General features: G+C 42.9%; 1 protein-coding gene and 1 long non-coding RNA gene across 2 annotated transcripts in view; both read right to left on the bottom strand.

Annotated features, from left to right (window-relative positions):
• The window catches only part of STPG2 (sperm tail PG-rich repeat containing 2), a 623,148-nt gene that overhangs the window by 95,246 nt on the left and 507,058 nt on the right, over positions 1-20,844 (bottom strand). The gene's annotated exons all lie outside the window — the stretch shown is intronic.
• Positions 15,589-17,758, bottom strand: LOC132248630 (uncharacterized). Its single transcript, XR_009459941.1, has 2 exons — positions 16,991-17,758; positions 15,589-16,494 (listed from the first exon to the last, which is right to left on the bottom strand). It is a non-coding gene; the product is annotated as an uncharacterized LOC132248630 (long non-coding RNA).

The raw sequence follows: 20,844 nt of genomic DNA on the forward strand, positions 1-20,844 counted from the left end.
AGAACAGTCTAGCCCCATCTTCTTTGTCACCACCCTTCAGGTAGTAAAAGGCTGCTTAGCTATCCCCCCTCTGTCTTTCCCCTGACAGACTAAAGCCCAGTTCCCTCAGCCTCATCTCACAAGTCCTGTTCCTCAGCCCTCTAACCATTTTCATTGCCCTCTGCTGGTCTCTCTCCAATTTGTCTACTTCCTTTCTGTAATGGGGACCCCAAAACTGGACACAGTACCCCAGATGTAACCTCACCAGTGCTGATAGAGGAGAATAATCACTTCCCTTGGTCTGCTGGCACTGCCCCTACCCATGCAACAAGGGCACACTGTTGGCTCATATCCAGCTTATTATGCATTGTAACCACCAGATCCTTTTCAGCAGAGCTGCTGCTTAGCCAGTTAGTCCCCAGTCTGTAGTGGTGCATAGGAGTTTTCTGTTCTAAGTGCTGGACTTGGCACTTGTCCTTGTTGAACCTCATGAAATTTCTTTAGGCCCAATCCTCCAATTTGTCTATGTCAATGAATCCTAGTCCTACCGTCCAACATATCTACTACTCCCCTTAGTTTGGTGTCATCCACAAACTTGCTGAGGGTGCACTCCATCCCATCTTCCGGATTGTTAATGAAGATATTGAACAATGAGAATCCTTGGAATGCTAACTGAGAAGGAACTCTCAGTAAAATGAATAAAGACTTCAGGATTTGAACTCTATTGAACAAATTTTGGGAAATAGGTTTCCTGAAGTTGAAATGTATACTTTCTAAAGTAATCGGAACACTTTTCCAAAATACAAATGGATTTCTTGCTAAAAAAGCATAATTAGTCAAATTATGCAAATAGGCCCTTTAAAAAAGGCAGGTTTTAAAGGGTTATCTAAATAATTCCTATTTAATAGCCTTTCCCATTTTGTAGAAAAGTACTCATTTAATTCAGAAGTGAATGACAATTCATTCTGTAAATGAGCTTGCAATATTTTATATCAACTAAGCAGTTTTTAAGATATTAGAAATGACAACAACAAAAGTCAACCTTTGACTTTAAGGACAAAAAATGGTAAAGCTAGCATGCATATCATTCATATTCTTTGACATGTCACAGTATCTAATTCAGGCAGTTTCCATGAAACAATCTCCTATTCCTTGAGGGCAGAAAAGAGTTTAGTATTTAATTGCTATGGTATTCACAAAGGAGCAAATGGCTAATGTCAGAGCACTTTAGAAGTACATAAATATTAATATTAAATGGATTTATTCTATTATTTGTCCTATAAATATTAGTTATTTTATGATTTAACACTTTTCACTTCTCATGTGTACTTTGCTGTTTTCTAACAGAGCATTACCTAGCTCTCATTTGCAAACAGATGCATACTGAAAATCCATAATTCTGTAACTGTAATGCTAATCATAACTTGACAGCCACTTAAAGGAAAGTGAGCTGCAAGAAGCACAGGGTTAATTCAGATGACAGCAAAAGGCTTCTAATTAAATCAGCTGAAACTCACTGTAGTTCCAGAGGGTTCCAGCACATATTGCTAATTGAAGAAGCTATAACTCATTACTCTTAATATAGGTTCTCTCAGAAAAGAGAGAGAAAAACCAAAAGAAAAAAATCAAGCATTCATATCTTAAAGACTAAACTATTTTTAACACTAACTAAACTAAGTGTAAGACCCACAATGGTTAAATAAAGCCAAATTACGATCCAATCTATACATCCATAAGAACCGAGGTTGAACCTGCGGATCAACAAGTTAAGGTGATGATGATCACAAAAATAATATTATTAATAGTCGTATCAATAATAGTAGTAATGTATTACTGAAATCAAAATTAGTCACATTTTCAGGCTAATACAACAGATAATGAAACCTTATAAATCCATAAAATGGAATTGAGAAAGGTAACTGTCCTTTTAGTGATAAACCCAAATAAAATTTGCTCAAAAGTAATGAAGACTAACTTTCTAATTTCTGAAATTACAGTCCCAAAGCAAATTACAGAATGTAATAGTTTGGTTTCACTTGTGCATTATAACCAGTAATGTTCTTCATCTCCTACCTTCAACACAGGTTTTATAATCTTAGCTTGAAGGAGTCTGAGGGTGTTTATAGATGTGCTCAGGGAGTGGGGGGCAGGTGCTTTATTTAGTGCAGCTGAGAGCTTTGCTAATTAAAAGCGCCTGGAGCATCACATGTATCAGCATCCCTGTGCTGAAAAAAGGCAGTGGGGCGCTTTGAATTAAACCTCGAACAAGCTTTAGTTTAAAGTGCCCTGCCATCATTTTTCAGCACGGGGACACTGATACATGTGGCGCTACAGTCTGTAATTACAGCGTGTTGGAGCAGCCTCCCTGCATATGTAAAGGAGCCCCAAGTGTCACACCTCTTACCTAAAAATTTACACACCACAGTTATTTTAGTATTAGAGTGATGTAGCTAGGATGGTTCATGGATTATGTAAGAGGCAAAGATTTCTTAGGGCGATATATTTTATTGGACCAACTCCATAACTAGAATAGTTAAACCAGATGAAGAATTCCTTACATTCGAAAGCTTGTCTAACTCTTTCAACTATGCAATTGTTCCAGTAAAAGATATTATGCTAGGACCACTGACGTGTTAAAAAGGTGTGATGGAATCTGATGCATGATCGCAACAATCATGCCTCCTGCCATGTCACATGTGCATGTCAGGAAGTGTGATTGTTGGACTGAGCATCAGATCCCATTACACCATACTGCTGGTGCAAAGGGAGCCCAGGATCATGAAACCAGTATCTCCCTGCATCAGCAGGCTTCATTCACTCCTGTGGCTGGGAGACCCATCAGCTGACAGAACTCCCAGCTGTGAGAATGCATGGTGCACTCTCCATGGCTGGGAGCTCTGATCACCGACAGGACTCAATCACAGCTGGGAGCTCCCACAGCTATTCAGGGCTCCTAGCTGGGGGAGATCACTGTCCTTCCCCAGTTGGGACCTCAAGTCATCTGACCAGTGCTCCCAGAGCAAGATCTTACCTAGGGTTATTTAACTTAGAAACAACTCTTTTGGGAGCCTTTGCAAAGGAGACTAACCAAATACACATATTAAGGCAGTAAAAGTTCAGCTAATCTCAAAACTTCCTAAACCAAAAGTTGAGTGGCCCCAAAAGACATGTCTTTCTAGAGGGTCAAGAAATTCAAGTTGTAGGTGCCTTTATTCCACACATGGGAATATGCAGATGCCCCTCAAAGAGTTTATCCTAATTCAGCATCCACATGCTCTGCTCCAATCAAAAGGTGCCTCAAATGAAGTGACCAGTCCTATAGAGCAAGAATATCAAACTCGTTTGACCCTCTGGGTTGGACCCAGGCCATCAGAGCTCCTTGCAGGCTTCATCTAAACCCATTCTAGCCGACTGATGGTAGCGTTAACTTCTGCAGGTTTATGACCTACTATATCAGTTCAGGGAGTTGTCAGGGGTTAATAGAGCCATTACTTGCCCGTCTTCACTAAAATGAGTCCCAATCTGGGCTCTGTGCCGTGGAATTTGGTGAAAGGTCTTGGCTCTAATTACCAGGTCCTGTCCCTATTTCTGCTCTCTTGTCCTAGTTTTCCCCATCCTTTCAACTCCAGTTTATCAGCATTTCAGATCTTCAGCTGCTCTTTCCAACTTTAGCTCTTTGGCCCTAGCTCAGGCAAGTCCACAGGCACACCTTTCAGCTGTACTCCAAGCTCTCCACAAACTCACAATGATTTCCAGCAGTTTCCATGTAGCTTTGTTCTCCAGGGAAGTCATGCAGACATCTCTCTATTCCTGTTTTCACTCTAAATTTATTAGTCCCAGGTGCTACAAACCCTCTAATCAGGTCCAGATGGAGTACAGCTGCTCCATCGCAGGGGAGAAGGACCTACTTTATTTAATAGGTCACTGACTCTATGACAGTGTCACAAACATTATTCTTGCCAAAAAGATTTATCAAACAGCCGACCATGATATTTTCAGTCTCATTTTGCACCAAGTGGGCATGGTATAACTTCATGTTGCAAGAAAGGAACTGACTAGCAGCCAAAGAGCCCAAGAGAAGATTATCATTTCAGCAATCAGCAATACTAGTCACTTCCACTTGTTTCAGTACCATATATGACAACACATAGAACAAAATTGTAAATATGCAAACAATGACACTGTACATAACTTTATGCAAAAAAATGATGGTATATGCTTTTGTAAAACCTTTATCAGGGTGCACCAGTAATCTTTCCACCATGCATATAAAAACTATTCTGTAAGCACAAAGATGGATGTACCTGTGTGCATTTTTTCCTTGTAGGTTTTAATTAATTTAATACTTGCAAGGTAAGCTATAGTTAGAAGCCTTTCTATTTAAGTCTTCTGTTCAGAGAAGTTTTCCCATCACATCACTGTACTCAAATCCTACCTGGAAAGATTTTCCATGTATTAGGACTGCAAATAAAAGGGCAAAATCATGGTGGTGAATTTTGTGCTGTCTGCCCTTCAGTTAATAATATGCTGAGGGAGGTGGGGGAATTAACTTTAAAAGTAAATAAGCAGGTGGCAACAGTGGACTGATATAATGCAACAGTGATGTGATATAGTGCAGGCATCTGAAAGAGTAAAACAGAAAGTCAAACTTCCTGAAAAGCCTGAAGGATGCACTGCTAACAAACAAAATAGACCCACTGGAAACTCAGAAGATAATGATCTCTCTCCTTTTTGGACAGTGATTATAGACCAGAAACATTACTATGACCTGAAGAAAGTTCTGTTACCACACAATACCTGGTTATCAGGGACTGCACAAGAGAAAAGAGAAGCAAGCAGTGCTATGATCCACCAGAACTTTCTAGAGACAAAAATCTTTTTCACAAAAAACAAAACTTGAGATGGAACACAAATCCCTAATTTACTATGACATGGGATGAGTGCATAAGTTGTTATGAATTTATCCAAGAATCAGTACTGCCATAAACTCAAAATGTGATTTCAAGGCCAATTTGTGCTAGAAATACATTTAAAACATACAAGGCCTGATGCATTATTGAGTCTCTACTTATTTAGGCATTCAGAACTATTTTTCCACAGAAGAGGTACAGTATGGGCATCATCAGTGCAGGCTTCTTCATTATGCATGACCAAAATGCTTAATGTGACAAGCATAACTTGTCACATTAGAAGAAGGAAGTTTGGGGTGAAATTTTCAAAAGTGTTCACTGTGATCCTAACTCTACTCCCATTTATGTCAAAAGGAAAAATCTTATGGTCTTAAATGAGAAAAGAGCTAGATCAGCACCATGCAGGTTGGAAGATAAGGAATAGCATCAAGCAACATAATCACTGATAATTATTCAAAAATAAATAGGCTACTTTGGCATGCAGATTTGAGCTTAGATTACTTTTATAGGCATTGTAAGAAAAAGAGTGATCAATAAAACATGCTCTTGCTTTTATTACTTAACAATGTCAATAGCAATTATAGTAAACATTTGCTGTAAAACCTTCAAATGTAAATAAATGCTGCTTGGTCCCTCTCCATGCTCTCAGCCTTATAGTTAGAAATGGAAAGATAGTGCAACAAGCAAAATATTCAGGCTTTCCCCAAAAGTTCCAAAATATATAGTCTTATAAACATATATTTTCTATGTTGCTGAATTTTTGGTTGCAGCCGTGTTGGTCTAAAGACACAGGCAGGCAAGGTTCTATGGTTTGATGTGATATCTTTTATTAGACCAACTGAGTCCCATAAACATAGAATTTCAATCAAAAGCTAAAATAAATTACAATATTTAATAATTACCATGGTGTAGTTGAGATGAAACAAAATTTATCTGACCAACACATTTTGCAAGATAGTACCAAGGAAAGCAGTTGTATAAATTTTGCTTGAGGTAAAAATTCCAAGTCACTCAAAATTACCAAAATAAAAATTTAGCTTATAATTCAGACTGTCTACCACTTGCATGCTTTTTTCTTACAGTTTTTACCTTTGTTTTGTCCTCCCTAGGCACGGCTGGTGAACTCAGACTGGTGGGGCAATGGAGCGTCCCACAGGAACAGTGGGGGGGTAGGGTTTGTAGCCTCCCTGCTACTGGCTGGAGGGCCTGGCCAGCTGTAAACTCCCCCACCCCCACCCAGCTACAAGCTGCACCGCACTCCCAGCCGGCTGCAATGCCCCCCACCCTCTCGCTCCCATAAGACGCTCCACTGCCCCACCAGTCTGAGTTCACCAGCCGCATCTGGTCCTCCAATTTTGTATGTTATAAAATTTTAAAGTATTCATTTTAATCGCCTACTTTTATACCTAAACATTTTTAAAATGGATATATTTAACCCTTCTTAAAGATAAAGGAGAAACAGTTAGTGAAGTAGCTAAAGAAGGAATACTTCCCACAAATACAGTACGTTTCACCTTTAGATATCAGATATTTTAAGAATAATAGATGCCAAATTCAGGAGTGATGTGAATATTGGTCTGTTACACAGTGAAAAATTGGTGTCACGGGATGAGATCCCCAGGGATGGCTGTGACGCCCCTAGGACTCCGTGACCATGCCGATCTTGCCCAATGGGCATCCTTTTTCCCACCTGCCATGTCTTAATGTACTTATAATAAATAGGGAGGCTGCCCTTGAGTGTGTACCTGGACACGGTCCAGATGGACCCCACTGAACCCTGTGGGCTCTGCTCCAAAATGGATGCCTCATGTGACATCCTTAGCTTTATGGGCTAGATTACCACACCCCAAGCCTCGCAGATGGCATTCATACTTTGTCTCCCTCTGAGCCCCCTAGTGCCACGCTCTCTGCAGCCCTGTCTCTGCGCCCCCTGGTGCTGGGATCTGTTCACCCCTTGTAACTGCACTCTCTCTGGTGCTGGGGCTCCACACCATAGTAGGCCCCCAATGAGGCCTCCTCCTTCCCCAATAGCCTCAGCCCAATCTGCCAGTAAAACAGCAAATTAAATATAAGCCCATGGGCTATAACATAATATAAACAGTTCAAGGTGTGCTCTGTCCCTTTAAAAAGTCAAGCTTCGCCCCAGCACTAAGTGCCTTGTAGGCCAGGGTACCTGTTGCGCTCCTGGAGCTCCATTAGCCTTAAGTGCAGCATATCAGGCAGCCACAGTATCTCTGGGAGATTGCTCCCTGGAGGCTCCTTTCCCTTTGGCTGCTAAAAAGAGAAATCATTCCTGCTGGTCTCAGCCCTGGGGTTTATGTGTGCCCAGGGCCCTGCCTTCTTCCAGTCGGCTGACCAGGTGCAGGTGCAGGGTAATTCACTTGTTAGCCTGTTGCCATAGTAACCTGCACCTGTGGGGCTTCTGTCTGGCTCTTAGGGCCCTCTCTCCAGCCAGTTTCTGCTCTTCAAGGAGAAGGCACCTTAGTGCCCTATGACAATTGGCTTGTGTATATATATTACATAAACCAAATGGAAGAGCAGAGCCATAGCTGGAAAGAAACCAATAGGACTTTAAAACATGAGGAGGGCCTCAAAAAACAGCTTTAAGGTGCCTGTGCACACCACAGGTTTTAATCCTCATTAAATTAAATAGGTTTATAAAATTTAAACTTGTTTGTTTTGGAGTGTTGCATCTGTGTTTACACACACTAGGTTTTCAAATGAATTAATCCGGGTCTCTGGCCAGCACTACAGGAGAGTGGGACAGTCCAACAATGGCCCCCAGCGCAAGTCCCCCTGGGAGCCCATGCCCTTGCTCTGCCAGCACTGGCCCACCCCATGCCCATGCCCTGCCACACAGCTGTGGAAGCAGGGGCCTGGCAAACCACACAAGAAAAAAAAAAAAAAAAAGCGAAAGCAATTCAAAAGCAAAAGCAATTCAAAGGGGTGAACTACAAAAAAGTCGCAGTGCCATCTGATGGACAAAGAGGCTCATTACATGTCTTTGAGCGCCTTTCTGTTTGCATGCAATGAATCCATGGGTGCAATGCTTTAATTCCCGGTGAGCCAAACTAAACTACGTCTGATTAGTTTTAGTTTAATGCTCCAGAAAGACTTTTAAAGCATCCAGAAAAGCTGTTCATGTAAGCATTCACGCAGTCGCTGCACAAAAACGGGCAAAAAATGTGGTATGTACAAAGGCCCCTGCTGTCTCTGTAACACCCAAATGTCACAGACTTTAAGCCAAACACTTCTAACTTTTTTTTTCTTTAGTAATCAGTAAATAAGAAATAGTATTACTGTTGATATTGCAGAGGCCACACCAAGGCATTATGTTTGTACTGGGAGAACTATTGCTCTCCAGATAGAAACTACAAGTTTACAAGAATGAATTCAATTCCTCCTAAAGGAAACATGCCCCATCTCAGAGAAAGATCTTCCATGTGTCAGCCTGGAAGATATCCCCTGTGGGAGAATTTCTCCCACAAGAATTAATACTTGTACACTCCCCTCCAGGTATTATCCAGGAGGGGAGTAAAGCAAGAAGACAAAGCCCCTGCCTGCTCCCTTGAACAGGCATCTATGGTTTGGTGAGTGGATAGGGAACTTCAGTGGTTGCTTCATTCCCCTCCCAGACTGTGAGTGGAGCAGCTGCTCCTGGCCCCCACCTGGTTCCCAGATTAGGGGTCCCAGTCTGGGAAGTGGGCAGAGGATCTGCCCTGCTGCTCTCCATACCTTCCCCAGACTAGGATCATCCCAGTCTGGGCAAAGTACAGTAAACTGGGAAAAGGGGGCAGTTGTAAACTGAACACCTGTATTATTCCCTCTCTCATACAGATTTCTAGCTGCAGCGATTTCTCAGAAATTTCCACCACTAAAAATGAATGCCTGTTCGAGGCCTAAGGTAGAAAAATAAAATTAAAAAAAAAATCAATCTATCTGATTCCCATTAATCTCTCTTCACTCCACAGGTGTTAATGACCCTCTCACCTTTTTAAGGGTCTTGATATTCCATTAATCAAGCTATCCTTTCTTATTCAGTTTTGCTGTCTGTTAGCCATTCCTGGTAATAGCCTTCTTCTGTTTCACAGCCCTGTAGATTGTTTTAGTTCTAGCTAAAAAACCTTAACTCAGATGTAGTAATATTAACTCAGGTGAACATTAACTCAAGTTTGGAAATTATTAACAGTGACATGTCAGATACACTGTCAAGATGCTCAAGAAAGCTAGATTTTGTTTTATGAGTCTGAATAAGATGTACATTTAACTACAATGACTACAGGATTAACGACACAATACCTTTTGACTTTTTTGTCTGATTTATTGTGTTTTTTAAACTGTATATATAATCTAGCAAATTAGTGCAAATTCAGATAAAGTTATATTTGGTTTTGCTTTGATTTAAAATTGAATAATGTAGCATTGGACCCTTAGAATATTGATAAATCCTCTAGCTTATTTTTAATTGGAGAAAAATATGTTGTGTTGTATGTGATGATGCACCACACCACCTGCATCCCTCTTTTCAAAAACCTAGATATGCTCATGGACGCAGCAACAAATCACCACACACATGCACACAGAGCACATTGCACACTATGTAATGGATGTAATGTACTCAACCAGTGGCATAACAAGCATGGTTTACACCCTGGGCAAATGTCAATCCTATGAAAAAGAGGGAGGGCTGAGGGGCACAGGAGTCTTACCATCTTATATAAATGAAGTTCCCAGCTCTGCTGCCTCTGCTGCTACCGCTGCTCTGTCCTCTGCCCTCTCTAGCTCTTACTCCTAAAGCAGCATCACAGTATCTGTGCATTGGCTGCTGCTGCAAGAGCAATGTTATGGGGCTATTCTTGCCACTGGGGCAGACTCTGCAAGGGTGGGGAGTGATTTTGGTGCCTCTCCTAAGCTACTGGCTTGGGCTGGTGCCTCTGTCACCCACCCCTAGTTACACTGATCTAACCAACTTCATGTGCTGCAGGGTGCATGCCAGTAAATTCACCTGCTGTCTCAGATGTGTTTACTGACATGCCTGAAGTAGAGCTAAGTTATATCTGCTTCTAGGTGGAGTGCGTGTGGAGCAGACTTGTACTTCACCACTGCAATCCATAGCCCAATCCTTTGATGATGTAGAGGTGCCCTAAGTGGAGATTCAGACACTAAGGGCAAGCTTCTGCTTTGCATAACATTGAACAGTACAGCATAGAGTAGTCCTTGAGGAGAAAGATAAATGCAAGGTGTTACCAAATTTGCCCATTACTTTGGAGTGTGCTCATTTATTAGGGATAGTTTCTAGGGTCTTGGTGATTCTGTCAATGTGCTGCTTGTGTTACTATACGGAGCTGTATTTCTCCCTTCTGCAAGCCCTCACCCCCAGTGGAGCTATCTTGGAGGACTCAATCTCAATGGGACTGGGTTCCTCCAGTCACCAAATCAGTCATACACACAAACACACACAAATTAACGTGGCACGCCTGATCTGGCCGGGCTGATCAGCATGGACAGGCTGACACCCTCATATGCCAAGAATCAGTTCATAAGAGCAACAATAAAATGCAGTCAGACACAAGCACACAGGTAAACAGAATCCCTCTGAATCCGGCTGGGTGTCCAGCTGACACCCTCATGGGCCAGCATTCAGTTCATAAGGGCACGTCTGAGTCAAACTGGGTCAATCAGCCTGTACAAGCTGATCCCCTTATGTGTTTCAAACTCAGCACGTCCCAATCTTTGGCCTCTTGATGAGCAGACCCCACAATAATTTAGGCTTCACAGGGATCTTTAGCATAGGTAAAAGAAGCGTTGCTGCAGAGCACAGGAGGAAAAAGAAGCAGAGAAGGAAAAATATACCCAATTACTACCAGTTTGCCTATAAAAGTTATTTATTGCTAAGCATATGAAATATATAATAGTACTAGTAGTAATAGACATGCAAAAGAAAAACAAGCACAAACAATGACAATACTACCCTGGTTTCACTAAGTATTTGGGGAAACTTAGCTCAAGCTTAACTGATACAGTTCAGGTTCAGAAGTTTATGCCTAGAAAGAAGAGAGAACGCTGGGAATCTCACCGAGTCCACGGTACCCAGGCTGCAAAGCTGACAGGCACAGTCCGTAGCACAATCCTTGAAGAGAGAGACGATCTGTTCTTCCAGCGTCCCAAGAACAACAGGGGATGGTGTCAGCACAGGAGTTTTCTTCTTCTTCTTTCTTTCTCCCTCTTTCCTCCTGCTTCTTCTTTTTCTTTCTCTTTCTCCTTCTTTTTAAGCACACACACTTACAGATTTTTATACCCTCAGTTCAGCTGCTTTGAAGCACCCTCAGTAGTGTAAATCATTGTCTTTTCTATTGACATGGGGTTATCTGGTTTGGACCATCTCAGGAAACTGATTGATAATCAGGAAACACTTAAGATTAGGGAGTAACCCAAATACTTGGGAACCAGCTTGAGATTCCTATGGATGGCAGATATCCTGATGGGATATCTCATGGTTTCTTCAGGAACAATAGATAGCTTGCAGCATCAGGATTTTGGATTTTTACTTGTTGTGCACAAGCCTCAGCTTGGCATGACTTTTCCAGATCTTACTATAGTCTTTTAACAGACTTAAAGCAATTATTGGGGTGCTCATAACCTTTTGTGGAGAGGACTCCCACCAGTCGTCTCGGGAAAGATACGACAACACCTGGGATTAGGGCTCCAGCAGGCTGGATGCTGTGATGAACCCTTAACCATTGTTCAAATGTTGCCCGTACCCCCTCAGACTCGGTCTCTTGCCTCAGCATTCCCTAACCCGGCAACCGAGTTTTAGTCAATCAAGTTTAAATAGGCCTCCCATACTGGGACCGGGGAAGGTACGGCCCGAGATGCCTATTAAACTTAGAGCTGTGTGTGTGTGTCTGGGGGGGGGGAAGTCCTTAGCAAATCCAGATTAGAACTGGTCTGATAAATGCTGAGCTGGGTGTGTGTGAACATGGGTTAATTAACATTGGAAGCACAGATTCCCCATCATGCAGCGCTCTCCTGCTTCTCTGGTCCCAGAATTCACTGCAGTCTCTGCTTCAGGCTTTCTGTTTTCCATCTCTCATGTAAATGAATGGTCATCTGGTTCCATCTCGGATGTAAATGAGACCTAGGGCAGTTGTTTCACTCTTATCACCCTTATCTGGAGAGTTTTAGGTGCGTCTCTCACTGCATCTTAATCAGTTTCGTTTATGTAGAGGAGGGGAGGGAGGGAGGGGGGGGGGGAGTCCTTTGTGAGTCAGACAGACTGCATCCTGTGCCAGGGTTGCCCAAGAATACAGAGCTGAGGTGTAACAAAGGATGCATTTACTCTGTTAATGTATGCCATAATATTTACAACATATGTTGCTTGGGTAGGTCAGCGTTACAGGGAAAAATCTCATTTCTATAATGTTCTGACCTGAGTGCTGTGTATCTACATTTTACACTATTAAGACTAACCTTTTGTATTTATACAACTTGTATTCAGATATGGTATACGATCTCCTTTTTTATCATCTAAGTACTCTTGCAATTGAATTGGCAGGTAACCTGTTCATTCTCCTTCTGAAAATGTACACTTAGATGGGCCTTCTTGGTCAAAAGATTGATTTTGTTGGAGCATACTTTTTTTTGGTGAAGTTTGGAACCTGTCACTTCAGGTTGTGGACAGTCAAGTCCAAGGATCACTGGGGGTACTAGGAGAGAACTGGGGTTGGGTGGAAGGAGCAGATTCCAGGGACGAACTAGATCAGGAGCTAGGAGGGGTCAATCTAAGAACTGGGTCTGAGGGCAAGCTGAGTCAGGAAGCTGAAGGATCAGACAGAGAATATGGAGTCAGAGGACAAGTCAGGTTGAAAGGCCAGGAGGTCACACAGAGAGTAGGGTCCAGGGATAAGCTGTAAGGGAGCCAAAGAATTAGATAGAACATGGAGTCAGGGAGCAAACTGAATTGAGAAGCCAGGAGATCCAACAGAGGGCAGACAGACCACAAGCCATAGGAAGGACCGCTGGCTCTAACATCTCAGACACGGTCAGTAGCACTTGTGAGCTGTAAAGAGTACATTGCATCCCATCAAAGGATGTAGTGGCAGTTGCACTGCCTCTGAGTAAGTGCCTAACTGCTGCAGGAAGACCCTCCTGAGGCAGAAAGCCTCCCACAGTACCCTTACTTTGGACTATAACTTGGTATAATTCAGCCTATAATTATCGGAAATCCTCTCACTTTCTGTTATAATTTATTTCAATTTGCCAATTTTACAGGTACTACTCTATGTCAAATATTTTAGAAAACAGTGTGCTGGTAAGGTACTTTATAAAGTACTTTATACTATCTAATCTATCCGTCTACTGATACATCATACAACCACTACGTTCCAACCACAATCTTAGGACTGGTATGGCATCTCTTTTCCAAATCCAGATGAAAAACTCAGCAACCTATTTTTTTCCTTTTACTAGCTCTTAATCCTAGTCCACAGATCTACATTCTCAGGAAAATGTCCAGGATCTGGTGTATTCTATTTATTTGGCCACGACACTTGCTGCAGAATTGTTCTCTATAATTTCAGCTTTCATTCTTTTTTATCCTTATTATTCTAGATATAGGGGATTTTTTTCCTTGAATAAGTATTAAAACTTGATTACTTTTACAAAATATACTACAATAGATTTGTTGTAGATATTCAAAAGCACAACTGGGAATTAGGAATCTAACTCTCATTGATTTTCTGAAGACAGTGGGACTCCTCTCAGGTTTAAAGTTAAGCATGTGCTTAAGTGCTTTGCTGGGTCGCAGCCTAATGGCCCAACTACACCATCATTACTCATGCTGAGAAGTCCTTTATTCCACGAGTAATCCCATTGATTTAGAAGATTTGACTTGCACAGTAAGTACTTAGGAGGGTATCACATGCTGTCTCTGTACTAGACACTTTCTGCTACTCCAATAAATTCATATTATTTGGCAAGAAACACTGCTCTGTGAGGTCTGTAAAGTATCTAAAAATACTTATTTGTGGGAAAACATAACTAACTACAGGTCAAATTTGGTGTTGCAATATACTACTACCTCTGTAGTTACATATTTTTATGGACGATTTAAAAAAGCCAGGTAATAAAAGATAATATACTTTGAATCATCCAGTGATTAGCTTTATATCCAATGTAACAAAACCATCTTTGTGAAAACTATTCCTAATGTCATAAGATATCAGAGCCTACACATCTAAAAATCATTATTTGTATAAGACAATTGGTGATACAAAAAAAAAAAAAAATAAAGCTGTTACCCCTCAATTACATGTTTTCACTACATTAAAAAAAAAATCTTTAAAATATCCTGTATTTTTATGAAGGAGGTTTTGCAGATGTAAATGGATATTAACATTTCATTTTCAACAGAAGTTTGAAAAGAATTTCTACCCTTTTCTGGAGAAACTGAAGAAAAAAAAAAAAGAGATGGATACACTTTAAAATGCCAGTAAAACTCCTAAAAAGAAGTTAATAATTCCTATGGAAAAAAAATATTGTTCTTCTGAGCTGCAGCTGTTGAAGGTATTCAATATGAATATGGAATTTCAACCACTACAGATGTGTAAATCTGTATCTTGAAACTCCGTAATACCAGATTCTGAATCCATGTATTGATATTGTATTCAAATAGTTTTGTAAAACATACCTTTTACTTATTATTCACTTAGAAGGAAGATAGAATAAATGTATAGCTACTATTTATTTTAGTTCTATGTCCATGCAGTAGGTACAGTGACATATTTTGCCATGGCAAACAAGTTGCTGTCTGTTAACATCACAAAAATATGAATTTGTTTCATGTTAGTGTTCCTAAAGTACTCTTACTGGAAGAAAACCAGAGAACATACTTAAAAAAGTGTATCTTCCTTTATTTTCTACAAGCTCCTTCCACCATACATTTAAGCATTTATTCAAATTTAACTATGTGGCCCTGAAGTTCAATGGGACTACTTAAGTGTAAAAGTTAAATAGTGTGCTTAAGTATTTTCCTCAGTCCAGCAATTTGAGACCACCGATGTTCCTCTAAGCCCCTTTGTTAACCAGCTGAAAAACATGAAGTACAATTTCTACTGAAATTAAAATGGTTATTGCTAATATAACTTATTGACAAATAATAATGGGCCACAGAGTGGTTCATCCTTGTACAGCTATATGGGGTTGGGGGACACAGAACCTTGTACAAAGGCCAGTCACAGTTGCAGGATGAGGCAGAAAGGAGATAGTTTCACAGCCATCCATACACTCTGAACATACCTAAATAGCTTGCATGTTCGGAGTGTATGGCTAGCCTAAACAGCTAGCCCTGGAGAAGTAAGAATGCTGCTATATCCTAAGGGATGGTAGAGTTTGGTTCCCTATGAACAGAAAAGATGGAGAAGGTTGTTGGTAATTTAAATCTAGTTTTTATTCTTTATAAATTTCGGTCTTTAAAATATACACAAGGAATTCTTTAAATAGTCTTTCCTCCGTGACTGCTGCATCTAAGTGTAGAGTGCATAGGTAACTATTAAAATATGTAGGGCACAGAGCTGACCCAATTTCTAATAGAAAATGTATTGCCCTTTCTTTTTTTGCTCTTTAATAATGTCCTGTAAAGGCAGTGTTGCCTGAGCTGGCAACATCTCTGCTACTATACACAAAAGATTTAGACTTTACCTTACTAGATGAACCAAGATAAGGTTTATTAGGAAAAGTACTTAGCAAAATTGTAATATTCTTTATGGGCTAGTTAACATAAAATCGGTAAAAAAGGCCAATACTATTAGCAGAGGTAGGTCAGAACAAGTGTTTTATGGAAAAAATCATATAATTAAGAAACCCCCAAAAAACTGGAGATGGGCTCCAAAATAAAAAATAATTCTTTCACTGCTGAAGTTATTTACAATCTTTTGTACTTCTAGGAATTATATGACCATCCCCCAGGGACATCCTAAAATATCTGTCAAAAGCACAAGTGGCCTATATATTTTCCAAACTAGGACATACAATTTCACCACCCAATCTCCCAGCTATGTTTGTACATATCCCACAATTAGTCAGATGCAGCCTTCATTGTATATACACACTGCACACTCATATTTCCATAAATCTTTGAGAACGCAATAGTCTAGTTACAACCATAGTCTTTACTTTATAGAGCAACGTGATTCCATTCTCATTACAGAGTGAAAAAGCACTGTAACATACTGTGACATCTGTAGGTATTATAGGGCTTGCTAGAACTGCCCTGAGCTCGTCTGCCTACAGGTGGTGAAAGGGTAGACCTTGGCTCTGGATCACCAGGTCTGCCAGGCAGTGGATCTTACGTTTTTCTGTCCTGCCACGACTTTGATGACCTTTATATTCCTGGGAGGCAATGCCTACAGTGATCCTGCCTGGTCTTGATCCCTGTGTCTTCGGTGGGGCTCCAAACCTCCCCTTTACCCCAGCCTATCCTCTGCAGATGGTGTTTTATGATGTTCTTTCACAGCCAGGTTGCAGTGCTGCCTGTTGTAACCTTCTGTGCACCCCAGGGTGTCCTAATGCCTCTTTTGGGTACACCCTTCCAGGGGCCGGTCTTGGCCTGTGATCAAACAAAAAAGACAGCAAAAGAAATCACAGAACCCCCCCCCCCGGGCTGCTCTCAGCCTTCTTATCGGGCTCTGGCAATATCCCCAGAACAAATCCCTTTGTCCATTCTCTGCTGCGCAAGCCTGCCCTGCACCCCTATGAACGTTCACAGTCTTTCGGGGTCTCTCCCCCTGTGCAGGAAGGCTGTACCTGTGACTTTAGATTTTTTCCCTTCAGACCCTCCTCCAGATCCTCTGCTGGAAAAACTCCAGGCCGGAGATTCACTCTGGTTTTGTGAACACCCTTGCTCTGGATTCTCAGCAGCACTCTGCTCTGGAGACTCCCACTAGCTGCTTGTTTGCAGGCCTTGGCCTGCCTCAGGGTCACTCCTGCAGCATTCTTCAGGCATGCGCTACAGTTTCTGCCTGCTGAGACGCTCAGCCACTCCTCTCTCCCTGCGGCCTGCAGGGAACTGACCCACCTCTGCCCCTCTCCAGGGCTGGAAATACCTTTGAGCGGCCTCTCTCCACCAATCCTGAGTGAGATGTTGCTCTGGAAATTGGGTGGGTATTTTCCTTCCTTTCCGGGCCGCAGCTGCAGCCCTGCCAGTCCTCCATGCTGTACATTTGCTCTCACTCCTTCACACAGGCCTTGTGGACTCCTTCGCTCCAGATCCTCAGCTGCAGCTCCACTCCAGAGCTTACCACGAGCTGCATGTTTGCAGGCCTCCACCTGCCACAGGGTCACTCCCACAGCGTTCCTCAGGCAGGCTCTGCAATTTCTGCCTGCGGGGATGCTCAGCCACTCCTCTCTCCCTGCAGCCTGCAGGGAACTGACTCCTCTACCCCTCTCCAGGGCCAGAAATACCTTTGAGTGGCCTCCCTCCACCAATCCTGAGTGAGATGCTGCTCTGGAAATTGGGTGGGTCTATTCCTTCCTTTCTGGGCTGCAGCTGCAGCCCTGCTGGCCCTCCATGCTTTAAGTTCTGTCTCACTCCTTCACACATACTTCCAAGCTTGTAGCAAAACCCCAAGGGCTAGGTCGATATGCTTACATGATATGAGACTGTCACAGAGAGTGTGCCAGAAGAGTAGTTGCTCTGGACCTCCATCTTACTGGTCTCTCTTTGTACCCCTTGAAACCAGCTCAGGAATGGCTTCTAGAACGGGTGGGGAGAGCCCTGGCATTTTCTGACTCTGGTATCCTTGGCTTTTAGTCCCTGGCCCTCTCCAGCTATCCCCTAGCCCCAAAGTTGCACTGCTGTCCCCTCTCTTCAGGCTGTCATCCCTTATCCAGCCAACACCCGTATCAGGTTGTTCAATCCACTGGTTCTTATGTCAGTCCCCCTTCCTGGGGGCATCTCCAACAAGCTAGTCTCTTCCCTGTTTCCCTATACTGTATACTCAATATCCCTCTTGTCTCATACCTCAAGTAGGCCCTGGGGCCTAGCAGGTAATCTTTTATCCCTTCATTCCCTGTGCCTCAGTTTCCTCAGAGAAACCAAAGCATGCATTATTACAACATAAACACAGATAAAACAAAAATATTACAATATCTCAGATGCTATATCACAACAAAACAAAACCTTCAAGAGAAATTTCTCTGAAAATATATACACTACACTAATAAAACTATATTTTAGAGGAAGGTGAGGAAGCCACAGTTACATGTTCACATGATTCTGTATTCATACAACGCAACTTGTCATAGTACCAAAAAAGCCAACCCCTCCCTCCCCCAAATCCTCACCAAACCCAAAACCCAATACTGGCAACTCGATTTGTGCTCTGTCCTGAAGGATAAGAATGCATTCCACTATGTTTTGGCACTGCTTTCTGGTGGCATTCCTTTTTATGTCAGGAGGAAACTAACTCCTGATGCAGCATTAAGGTGAAGTGGCATGTATATTTGGACTATACTGAGAGCACTTAAAAGCTAGTGTCTGCACATTAAAGTTCTTTAATTCATTCTAAGTGCCCTCTGAGTGCCTCAAAGTTATGCCACTTTAGGTGAAGATTAACTCCAGCCCATGTTACCTAGCTTGTGTTAAGGTAACTTCAGTCTGCTCTATGGAGATAGAACAAACAATCTGCAGTCCTCTAGACTCCTAGGGCGCACCACTCCCAGCCATCTGTCCCCACACCCAGAGCAAGAATAGAGCGCATGAAACCTGGTTCCTAGTCATGCCCCTTCCTGCCATTTTTTAGTGACAAGTCAGAGATGTGCAGGCAAGAGATGGTATTAACACTTCATCTGTGACTGCTCGCAGCTCATTCAAACTTTAATATACCACTTAATATTCCAAATATTTAGTATGGTCTAAGTGTAACATGCAACTTTTTCCTTAGAAAGCATTCTGATGTTGAGGATGCCATTATTGGAAGGAGATGTGAAAACAAGGTGCTTACCAGAGCAAGCAGTCCTCACATTTGCAACATAATTGGTTCCTGGAAACTATGTCTTAAGTTGAAACGTCATAACTCAAAACCAATTTCCCCATAGGAACAATGTTATATATGGTTCCTTTATGGGGCTCGATACAGCTGCATCCAGCTGGTAAGTGTGTGTTGTGGAAGGGGGAGGGAGAGGGGAATGGGTGTGTGGGGGGGGTGCACATCAACACCCCCACAGTGAAAGAGGGATTGCAGCAGGGGCTGGGACAGGGGCTGGGCCAAGTGCTGCCCAGCTGGGGCAGGCAGGAGAGGGATCGAGGCATGGCACATCTGGAGGGTGCAGAGGTGAGAGCAGCTCCTGCCGCTGTGTTCTGCTGGTTTGGCAGCTGCTCGTCTGGCAGCTCCGCTGCTGCTCCCACTGCTTCTCTGGGAGGGAACAAGGGTGGGGGCATGTGCCCCCGGATCTGAGAGGTGGGGGCATGTGCCCCCGGATCCGGGTGGGGCTGGAGCTGCACCGCGCTGTGCTCTGGGCAGGCAGCAGGGGCTATGAGGGGGCTATAGTAAATTTTTGGGTGGCTACAGCTCCCCCATAGCCCCCGCTCTGCCCACTGCCCCGATCCAGGGGCACATGCTCCCCCCCGCATGCCTCCTACTGCTCACCCTACTAGGGCAGGGCTGGTGCAGGACAGAGCCGCAGCTCATCCAGGGGTCATGGGGAGGAGGGGGTGGCTGCCACCGCTCCATGCCACTCACCTGGAAGCAGCGCAGTGGCTCCATCGCACACCCACCCGCCCTGGCTGGGCAAGCAGCGGCAGACCATAGCTGCCGTGCCCAACCAGAACGCAATGCAGCGCAACCCCGGCCCCATCCGCCAGATGCAGATTTGGGGGCACAGCCTCCTCCCCCATGCTCTCCCAGATAAGTGGCAGGAGCTGCCAGACGAGCAGCTCCCAGACCAGCAGTGTGCAGCGACAGGAGCCACGCCCCCTCACCCCCCTGGATGAGCTGTGCCTTTGTGCTGCACCTGCCCACCCTGGCTGGGCAGCACTTGCCCCAGCCCCTGTCCCAATCCCTCCTTCGCTGCGGGGGCATTGATCTACCCCCCTCATGTGCCCTTTTCCTCCCCCATTCCATTCTTCCATTCCATAATTCCTTTCTTAAGGTATGATTATTAATGTATGAGTATTATATTACAGATGGGGAAACAGGGCCACAGATGAGGTGCTTTGCTAAAGGTCACAGTTCCGGTCAGTGGCAGAGCCAGGAGTAGAAACTAGCTCTCCGGAGTCCCAGCCACATGCTCTCTCCATTAGAGTACCCTATCTACCACAAGGAGATGCATTAATGGACAAGCTTATCCTCTACTAACCACAAAAAAGTCTGTACAATACTGAAATCTTCCTAACTCCTTGGCTCTACCATGCCTCCATTTTGCTTGATAATTATAGCTACTTTGTAAAATCTCTATAAGAATTAAGTCTTGTTATGATTATTTATATTTCTGTGAGAATCTAAGAGCTAGAAAGCACTTAAAATGAGAGATGAGAAATAAAAGGAACAAGAGAATGGGAAATAAGTGAGAGGAGAAATGGAAAGAAGAATAAGAGATGAGAGATGTCATTGACTGAGCTGCCACAGGACCCTTGAATAAGTGCAGCCTTAATCCAACTGGACAGGTAGCATCGTATTAGGGCTGCACTCCTGAGAATTCCAAAGGAATTGTGAATTACAACAATGGGCACTCCTATTGGGGGAGTGGGGAAACTCCTATTACACTTTGCACTGATCCAGCTATGTACACATTGTTGTCAGGAACACATTTAAGAGAGATCTTTTTAAAATGTGTCTATATTTCAGGTCTGGGAGTACAGGAAACAAAAGCACAAGAAAAGTGAATACTGATTCACATATTATATTAATAAGGTGTTTGGTAAAGGGTGTGTTTGATATCAATTAATTTAGGTATCAAA

This window comes from Alligator mississippiensis, chromosome 2, assembly GCF_030867095.1.
Source record: "Alligator mississippiensis isolate rAllMis1 chromosome 2, rAllMis1, whole genome shotgun sequence".
NCBI lineage: Eukaryota > Metazoa > Chordata > Crocodylia > Alligatoridae > Alligator > Alligator mississippiensis.